Raw genomic sequence first — 10,778 nt, 5'->3', positions numbered from 1 at the left:
CTCCCCCGATTCCATTAACTGAGCAACACGTAACACTCAGGTGGAGAGAGAAAACCACCTTTTTCGGGTGGTTATTTCCCTTGCAAGTGGCTCACCCGAAATGCATGTATGCCGTTGGATCTAGCATGAGTTGATCCATGGTGAAGCATCAATGGACGGTTTTTGGGTTGATCGGGTTAAGTCGGGACCATTAGATATGGAGAGAAGAGATCTACAGCGCAGCAAGCTTCCGATGTATTGTGTTGATCGGACCAAGTGTTGATCGTCAGATCTAATACAGAAGAAATCGACGGTGCAGAATGAGACGTTGATTAAAAAGCGAAAAGTCAATGTGGGACCGAAGGTAAGAGTTGAAAAGTGGAATCTTCCGTAAATAATGATTGAGTCTATTGTATAAATATTAAAGAAAAAAGGGCCTCTTTGATATTTTTTAATATGCAACATTTCTTTGTAATTCGACCTCTCTTCTGAATTTACGTGTCCTGTGAGTATTGGAACACTCAAATAGACAGAGGAAGCCATGGACTAGGAAGCCGAAGAATCAAGCAAGCGTAGATGGACGAGCGAGCGCAGAGGAAGCTAAAGCGATTGGAGGAGGGAAGCCAAAAGGTCGAGCGAGTGTTGAGGAAGCTGAAGCTCAAGCGAGCAAGGAGGAAGCCAAAGGTCAACATATCAAGCTTATATAACAGAGAAAAAAAAGTGGTTGTGGTTGGCGAACTGTAAGAAACAAAGGAAACCAAAGTTCTAGCAGAAGTGGAAGGAACAGGAGGACAGAAGTAAGTCATAGGTCCAGCAGGGTTGGGAGCAGAGAATTACACCCAAACAGATCCAGACAGTTTACAACAGAGGGTTGGAGCCCTTGAGGTTGGTGCCTCAGAACTAAAAGGATTGGTGTCCTGGGAGTTGGTGCTCCTAAATTCAGGGTTGGTGCCTTGAAAAGACAGAGTTAGTGCTTTGGAGGTTGGAGCCTCACAAAGAGTCCAAGTTGGTGCTTGGCAATTGATTGAAACCATATATATATATATATCTATATATGTATATATATACATATATATATATATATATATATATATATATATATATATATATATGTATATATATACATATATGTATATATATCTATATATGTATATATATACATATATATATATATATATATGTATATATATGTATATATATACATATATATATATATGTATATATATGTATATATATACATATATGTATATATATCTATATATGTATATATATACATATATATATATATATCTATATATGTATATATATACATATATATATATATATATACATATATACATATATATATATACATATATATACATATATACATGTCTATATATGTATATATATATATATACATATATATATATGTATATATATATATCTATATATATCTATATATATATATATATATTGTACTTGATTTATTGCAAATATCACATTAATAAAAGCATCTATTCCTGTTATCTATTTCTGTGTTCCAAATATAAATGTTTTTAAATAATAATTGAAAAGAAATACTGATTCACCCCCCATCTCGGTATTTCCAACAATTGGTATCAGAGCGGGCTTCTTCATATCAGCCTAACAGCTTGAAGAAGGATTCTTTGTCATGATGAGAAATCAAGAAGTGTCAGGAATACCTCCTCAATTAGATGGCACAAATTTTGGTTTCTGGAAAAAGAGAATGTCCTACTACTTAATGTCCCTTGGACCTGAAGTTTGGCATTCGGTCTTAAATGAGTACATAGCTCCTTCCACTCTTCCAACAGATCAAGACGAGAGGAAATTCTATGTTGCAAATGCAAAATTCTTAAACTCCATCACTAGTGGAATCATTGATTTTGAATTTACAAAAGTCATCAACTGTAACTCTGCCAAAGAAGTATGGGATAAGTTAATTGGCTTATACGACGGGGACTCCAAAGTCAAGAAGGCAAAGCTTCAAACTCATAGAAGGCAATTTGAAAGTCTGAAAATGGATGATGAAGAAGATATTGCATCATACTTTCTCCGAGTAGCTGAAGTGGTCAACTCTCTTAAAGGATTGGAAGAAAACATTGAAGAAAGCACCATTGTTCAAAAGGTCTTAAGATCTCTCCCAGACAGATTTGACTCCAAAGTAAGTGCCATAGAAGAAATGAAGGATCTAGATACTCTCAAGATGGATGAACTCCATGGAATCCTCATTGCCTATGAGATGAGAAAAGGTTGCCCAAGTTCCAAAGATGCAGCATTCAAGGCCTCAAAATCAAAAAAAGGGAAAGAAAGGAATGTCAGTAGTGATGACTTCGATGTTGAATCCGAATTGGCACAATTTGTACGAAGGCTAAAGAAAGGATCTAAGCTAAAAGGTAAATACCCTCTTATTTGTTTCAAATGTGGAAAAATAGGTCATTATGCTGCAAAATGTCCTCATAAGCATGATAATGATGATGAAGAAAATTCTAAAAGGATGGTATATAAAAAGAAAGGGTTCAATAAGAAGAATTTCCTCTCTAAGCAAGATGAGTCTGATGAAGATGAATTTGTAGTCATAAAAAAGAAATCAAATAACCAGTTCCCTCACCGCAAAGGAGGTAATGAAGAATCAGATGAAGAAAATGGCCATGTTGGAAGCCAAGAAGTATTATTCATGGCATTCACAAATGATGATAACTCAGGGCTAGATGTAAATGTAGATGAATTGTTTATAAGTGCCATTGAAGAAAATGAGAAATTACGGAATAAAATCATTTCTCTCACGGTAGAAAATGAGGAAACAAAAAGAAGGGAAGATCTCTTGAAAAATAAGCTAAAAGAAAAAGAAGAAGCTTGTGAAGAACACGAAGCCGAAATAGTATCTCTGAGGAAGGAATTGGAGCAAGTTAAAAAGGGTTGGAAAAGCTCTCAAATACTTGACACTATCCTAAATAATCAAAAACCTCAACATGACAAATCTAGAATAGGTTTTAAAGGCGAATCATCAAGTACTAAGAATAATGGGAAAAGCTATGCCGATGTACTTTCTAGCAACCCAAAAGAAGAAAGATTATTTCATCAAAGGCTCATCCCAGATCCAAATAATGAAGCAGGAGTAACTCCAAGGAAGAATGTTGATTCAAATCATGGCTATTACAACAGGTACAAAATTATCTTTTTTGGGCATTGTTTCCATTGTAAAAATTTTGGTCATCAAGCTAGACATTGCATGGCTCGTAAGAATGACACACCAAAACTGAAGGATCAAATAAACAAACCATATGGCCCCAAAGGGCAAGGACAAATCAAGCCCTACAATTCTTTTGATCCCTTGGCCAAATTTGATCTGATTTGCTCATTATGTAATAGTAATGGACACAATAAACAAATTGCCCACTCAAAAGAGGAAAAGCAAGAAGTGAAAATCCCAACACAGATAAATGTGGCCTAGCTCTGTGTGCTCAAAATAATGAAAATCATTGATTTGTGGTTAGTGGGTGCTCCAGTCACATGACAGGGGACAAAAGGAAGTTTGTCTCATTGAACAAAAAGGAAGGAAATGTATCCTTTGGAAGTGGATCTACCAAAATTACTGGAAAAAGAACAATTACTCTTATTAATGGAAAAGGAACTGTTACTCTTATTAATGGAAAAGGAATTGTTACTCTTATTAATGGAAAAGGAAAAGCTCAAAATGCTTTTCTAGTAAACGGGCTCAAACACAACCTCCTGAGTGTTAGCCAAATCTGTGATCAAGGACATAATGTTGTCTTTAGCACCAAAGGCTTTGAAATAAGGAACTCTTCCTCAGGGGAACTTGTGGCAAAAGGGGTTAGGACACTAGACAACATCTACATTTTGAACAAGATTCAAGAAGATAAATGCTACTTAAGTCAAACAGATGAAAGCTGGTTGTGGCACAAGCGACTTGGACATACAAGCTTCGATAACTTGATCAATATCAGCCAGATTAAAGCAATATGAGACATTCCAAAGTTATTCAAACCAAATCAAGGAATATGTGGTCCATGTCAACATGGAAAGCAAACCAGAACCGGCCACAAGACTAAGGAGTTTTCTACATCAAAGCCTTTGGAGATCATCCATGCTGATTTATGTGGACCAACTAGAACTCCGACACTCCAAGGAGAAAGAACACCCAAGCAAAATGGGGTAGTTGAAAGAAGAAACTGAACAGTTCAAGAAATGGCAAAAACAATGTTAATAGCAGTTGACTTGCAGCCAAAATTTTGGAGAGAAGTAGTCAGGACAACTGTTTATACCTTCAATCGAACTCAATTAAGACCAAATAATGAAAAGACTCCTTATGAATTATGGAAAGGAAGACCTGCTTCAGTAAAATACTTCAAGATTTTTGGAAGCAAGTGCTTCATAAAAATCAATGATGGCTCACCAGGAAAGTTTGATTCTCGGGTTGACGAAGGGATCTTCCTTGGATATTCTACACGGAGCAAAGCCTACAAGTGCTACAATAACCGACTATGGAAAATAGTGGAAAGCATTGATGTGAAGATTGATGAAGACCTTCCAGAGAAAGAAATTGAAGAACATGAAGTTGATCCTCTCATTGAAGAAGAAGAACCTGAAGAAGAAGAAAAAAATCAAGAAATACCCAAGGAAAAAGAACCATCTCAAACTCCTTCAAAGATGAAACTTCTCTAAAAGTATAACCCAGAAAAGCAGATTATTGGCAATATAGATGAAGGGATGCAAACTTGAAGAAGGATGACAAAGGCACCAAAGAAAAATGATATTTCTCTTCTATCCATGATAGAACCAGAAACATTTACTCAAGCAAGGATCCTCATTGGGTAAAAGCCATGGAAGAAGAAATGTCTCAAATTGAGAAGAATGAGACATGGGAGCTGGTACCTCATCCAAAGGACAAAAACATAATAGGAACCAAGTGGGTGTTTAAAAACAAAATGAATGAAGATGGAAAAATCATCAGAAACAAGGCAAGGCTTGTTTGTAAAGGCTATTCACAAATTGAAGGAATTGACTTTGAAGAAACATTTGCACCAGTAGCTCGTGTGGAAGCTATTCAGATGTTTTTGGCATTTGTTTGCTCAAAAGGATTCAAAATCTATCAAATGGACGTAAAATCAACATTTCTGAATGGGGAACTCAAGGAAGAAGTCTACATGGAGCAACCAGAAGGGTTTAATCTAACAAAAGGAAAAGACTTTGTTTGTAAGTTGAAAAAGGCATTATATGGGTTGAAACAAGCTCCCAGAGCTTGGTACGCAAGATTGGATCACTATCTACAACAACAAGGCTTCAAGAAGGGGGTGGCAGGAAGTAATCTCTACATAAAGATGGATGAGGAAAAGTTACTAATCACACTTCTTTATGTTGATGATTTGATTTTCGCTAGTAATAATGATGAGATGAGCCATGAGTTTTCTCAAAATATGTCAAAAGAGTTCTTGGACTACAAGTATCTCAAACCATGGTAGGCATGTTTATATCTCAAGCCAAATATCTTAAAGACATGCTTAAAAGATATGGAATGGAAGACTGTGCACCCATGAGCACACCTATGACCACAAGTTGCAAATTGAGCAAAAATGATGACTCCCCTCCAGTAGATGCAACTCATTATAGGTTAATAATTGGAGCCCTTATGTACTTAACTACTACGAGACCCTGCATTATGCAAGCAGTAGGAATGGTGGGAAGATTTCAATCAACTCCTAAACAATCCCATTTGTTGGTTGTAAAAAGAATTCTCAGATACTTGAAAGGAACTCCTGATTTCGGTCTTTGGTACCCTAAGAGATCAACTCTTACTTTGACGGCATACACCGATGCTGATTGAGCCGGAAGTGTCGATGATCGGAAAAGTACTAGTGGAAATGCCTTCTCCCTGGGAGAACTGTTTAGTATCTTGGCTCAGCAAAAATCAGACATCCATATCACTATCTACAGTCGAAGCCGAGTATATAACTGCCGCAGATTGTTGTACTCAAATACTATGGATGAAGGAAGCTCTAAAAGATGTCAACATAGGTACAAATCAACCAATTACCATCTATTGTGATAATACAAGTGCGATCAGCTTCAGCAAAAATCCAGTGATGCACTCAAAGACCAAACATATACCAATCAAGTATCATTTTCTTCATGAACAAGTAGCTAAACAAAACATCATCTTGGAATATATCAATACTAAGGAGCAGATAGCTGATATTTTCACAAAACCTCTTCCTCGAGAAGCATTTGAACATCTTCGTCAAAAGATGGGAGTTATCTCTTTAGCATCACTTAGTTTGATTCATAAAGATGTTGCAGGACAGGGGGAGCAATTCGACAGGGGGAGTCCTTGTGCACTCCTTTGCCACTAATGTCAAAGGGGGAGAGAAGAAGAATATTGCCATCAATGACAAAGGGGGAGATTATTGATCTAGATTGTCATTAATGTCAATATGGCAATATTCTAGGATACTAAATGATGATATGAAGCCAAGGAGAAGCAAAGCAGATCCGTGAAGAAACAAGAGCAAGAAGCCAAGGAGCAAAGCCATGAGGAGAAGCCAGAGGAAAGCCAAGCCAGCCAAGCCATGAGTATTGCAGAGTATCAGAGGAGTTAACAGAGGAGCCATATCAGACCAGAGAAGAGTGGAAAGTCAAGGGAGCTGAGATGATTAGGTTTTGAGTGAGAAGCGAGAGGTTGAGTGTTAGAGGGGGTTTGAGATAGAGGTCAATTTATTGTTGTAATTGAGCCGAGAGGGCAAGACTCTGTAACAGATGTTAAATTAATGAATTTGATTCAAGTGTGTATCATTATCGTGCCTGGTGTGGACTCTCGTTACTCTGTGTATCCATGTTCAACAGTTAACCGGGTATTTCTTTGTATTCCCACTGAAAAACATAAATCTCAGTGCTTAACGCTTTTATTCACAAATCATGATTATCTTGTGTTAAGTGTTAATCTCGTGGTTAAACGATTAAGCGCTTTATTTAAGTGATTGATTAATGCACGTGGTTATATTCCAAAAAGCGGGTTTGTAATAGTGGCAGTGGTTATCGGGTGGACGCTAGGCAGTAAGTGGTATTTAGAGGAGCTCCCCTGATTCCATTAACCAAGCGACACATAGCACTCAGGTGGAGAGAGAAAACCACCTTTTTCGGGTGGTTATTTCCCTTGCAAGTGGCTCACCTGAAATGCATGTAGGCCGTTGGATCTAGCGCGGGTTGATCGATGATGAAGGATCAACGGATGATTTTTGGGTTGATCGGGTTAAGTCGGGACCGTTAGATCTGGAGAGAAGAGATCTACGGCACACCAAGCTTCCAATGGATTGTGTTGATCGAACTGAGTGTTGATCGTCGGATCTAATACAAAAGAAATCGACGGTGTGGAACGAGGTGCTGATTAAAAAGTGAAAAGTCAATGTGGGACCGAAGGTAGGAGTTGAAAAGTGAAATCCTCCGTAAATAATGATTGAGTCTATTGTATATTAAAGAAAAAAGGGCCTCTCTGATAATTTTTAATATGCAACATTTCTTTGTAATTCGGCCTCTCTTCTGAATTTACGTGTCCTTTGAGTATTGGAACACTTGAATAAACAAAGGAAGCCATGGATTGGGAAGCTGAAGAATCAAGTGAGCATAGATGGACGAGCGAGCGCAGAGGAAGCTAAAGCGATTGGAGGAGGGAAGCCAAAAGGTCGAGCAAGCGTTGAGGAAGCCAAAGCTCAAGTGAGCAAGGAGGAAGCCAAAGGTAAGCATATCAGGCTTATATAACAGAGAAAAAAAAGTGGTTGTGGCTGGCGAACAATAAGAAACAATGGAAGCCGAAGCTCTGACAGAAGTGGAAGGAACAGGAGGACAGAAGTAAGTCATAGGTTCAGTATGGTTGGGAGCAGAGAATTACAAACAAAGAGATCCAAACAGTTTACAACAGAGGGTTGGAGCCCTTGAGGTTGGTGCCTCATAATTGAAAGGATTGGTGTCCTGGGAGTTGGTGCTCTGGAGGTTGGAGCCTCACAAATAGTCCAAGTTGGTGCTTGGCAACTGATTGAAACCATATATATATATATATATATATATATATATATATATAGATATATATATATATATATATATATATATATATATATATATATATATATATATGTATGTATGTATATATATATGTATATATATGTATGTATATATATATGTATGTATGTATATATATATATATATATGTATATATATATATATGTATATATATATATATGTATATATATATATGTATGTATATATATATATATATATATATATATATATATATATATATATCTATATATATATATATATAGTACTTGATTTATTGCAAATATCACATTAATAAAAGCATCTATTCCTGTTATCTATTTTTGTGTTCCAAATATAAATGATTTTAACTGATAAAAATAATAATTGAAAAGAAATACTGATTCAACCCCCCTCTCAGTATTTCCAACAACTCCAATGGATAAGAATCCCTCGAAGGAAAAGAAGGAAGCCTAGCCATTGCAATGTGGTCATGATAACTCGCATTTGATGATAAAATTGAATGAGAAGATCAATGTTTTTGTGCAAAATACCATCATCATTTGATTGTCCTCGTCCTGATGATTCTGATGATAGGTGACACGCCACATAACTCCTTGCTATTGAGGAGAAATGCCTCGTCGAAGTTGAAAGCCCAAAAAGTGTGGTCATGGTGCCCAATTTGAAAGATGAAAGTCATTTTGATGATTAGTTAAATATTCAAGAAAAAATGATTGATTAGTGTGGGTCTTATCAACCCTCCAAATGAGGATTATCCTAGCCCAAATCGGCTTGTAAAGGAGGATTTTTAATTATGAAAAATTGGAGTTTGAGTTGGCTCAACAAATTATAAATTTGAAAATTCAAATTTATGAATTTTTAAGCAGGTCGACTATGTTTTAAGGCCATGTTGCCACCCCATCTAAAAGCCCCTTCTACTTCTATAAATAGAGTCACAGGTCTCTCCTAAAGATCATTCTTTCACACTCATCTTTCTAAGTATTGTCTGATCTTCTAAGGCCTTGTATAGTCACATTGATCTGAAGTATAAGGTCGAATTTTATGAGATGTTTTGGGCTTAATTTATATGTTTTACAGTGGTGTTTCTTCGCTAGTCAAAGGTGACTGATCAATTTTAGTCCTATTCTGAGGCCCTTTGTTGGAGGATTTGGGTAGCCCCTTCCTATGAAAATCTTCAGCCCTGTCTGAAATTTTTGTGGCACGCCTTCTGAGGCTATTTATGGGCCAATTTTCACTTGTTCAGAGGCTCAGACCTGCACTTTATGAGGCTTTGTTCTACAGTTTCCTCAGGCCAAAACTATGGAGCTTTTCACATTTTTTTGGATGGTTTATAAGGGTTAACTCACATCGGATCTTAGGACCATCTCGGCCTCCCTCTTGTGGAAATTCAAGGACTATTTCCAGCCTTCTAAGCCTTGTTCTAAAGAAGATTTCAAGCATCGTAAAGGCCCTCTCTGAGCTTATGTTGAGACCAATTTGTGGCATATTTTCTAAGGTTATTGTTGGACTATTTTAGGCCTTCGTGAGGCTAGACCAACGAGCATTGTAAGGCCTAATAAAAAATGGTCTTCTCGACCTTCCTGGGGTTGTCATTTGTCTTATTTAAATTAAGGTTACAAGAAGAATTCGGATTGTCCTTTTGTGGGATCATTCATATCAAATTTTGAAGATTTTTGAGCTTAATTACCATATCATATTGAGAAAGCTTCATTGGACAAATCCTTCTTCTGATATTCTTTTGTGAAGCTTTGTGAACGATAAGTTTGAAGTAAACTTCAAGGTCTTATAGGATTCATTGTTGAAGGTTGAAGCAAGCATTGTTTAAGGTTTATTGAGGTTGAATAGAAGGGCATATATAGCATTGAAAATCTATTTGTATTTATCATTGTAATTGACAATAAGATTGTTATAGTTGACATGTATTGTTGGGGTGCAAGCCCTGTATTATCACTGCTAATGTATTGATTGAGGTTGAGGGTATGTTGTTGTGGTTTATATGAGAGATATATGTTTGAGTCATGGATTGTTGATTGGTTATAATGAGCAGAGTTGGTTTTTGGTTGTTGATAAGGTTTGGCAATATTGGTGTTATTGGGAGAGAAGTTGTATGTATTCAATCTGAGCGGGATTGTATTGCAGAGAGTGTTGCGTATGCTAGCTGGGATCACGAGTGAGTTTGATGTGCTATTGATGCATTGAGCAAATTTCTGTGCCAATGGACTTGGCATAGTTATTTATGTTGCTAGGGTTTGATCTCTTTAGAAGAGAAAGTTGATATTGTTGTTGATGACCTTGTGCTAGTATTACAAATTGACAAAGTCAGCAGATTGTTTTTTATATCGATATTGAGAAAAGGTGGACCGAATATAAAAATATATGAAACATGGTCCATTGTGGTTAATTGAAGGTTGGAGCCTTCAGGGCAAGTGGTGGCTTGTTGAGTAAGGTGGCAGGATGGTGCAAGGTGGAGGTTGGAGTCTCCTTCAAGTTGGATCCTAAGAACACTTCAAGGTGGCAAGGTCATGCAAGGGCAAGTTGGAGCTTCTGGGGTGTTGGAGCATCCTTTCAGTTGGAGCTGATAAAACTAGGGGGTTTGGAGCCTCCTTGCAGTTGGCGTTTATAAATCAAGGTGTTAGCATCCTTTCAGTGGGAGCTGATAAATCAGGGGGTTGGAGCTCCTTCTAGTTGTTGCCGAAGAATATTGGAAGTTGGAGCTTCCTATTGATGTAATC

Source organism: Pinus tabuliformis, chromosome X (genome assembly GCF_031772625.1).
Source record: "Pinus tabuliformis cultivar Carrire ecotype Pingquan chromosome X, CPIR1, whole genome shotgun sequence".
Lineage (NCBI taxonomy): Eukaryota > Viridiplantae > Streptophyta > Pinopsida > Pinales > Pinaceae > Pinus > Pinus tabuliformis.
Note: the sequence above shows the minus strand (reverse complement) of the source record.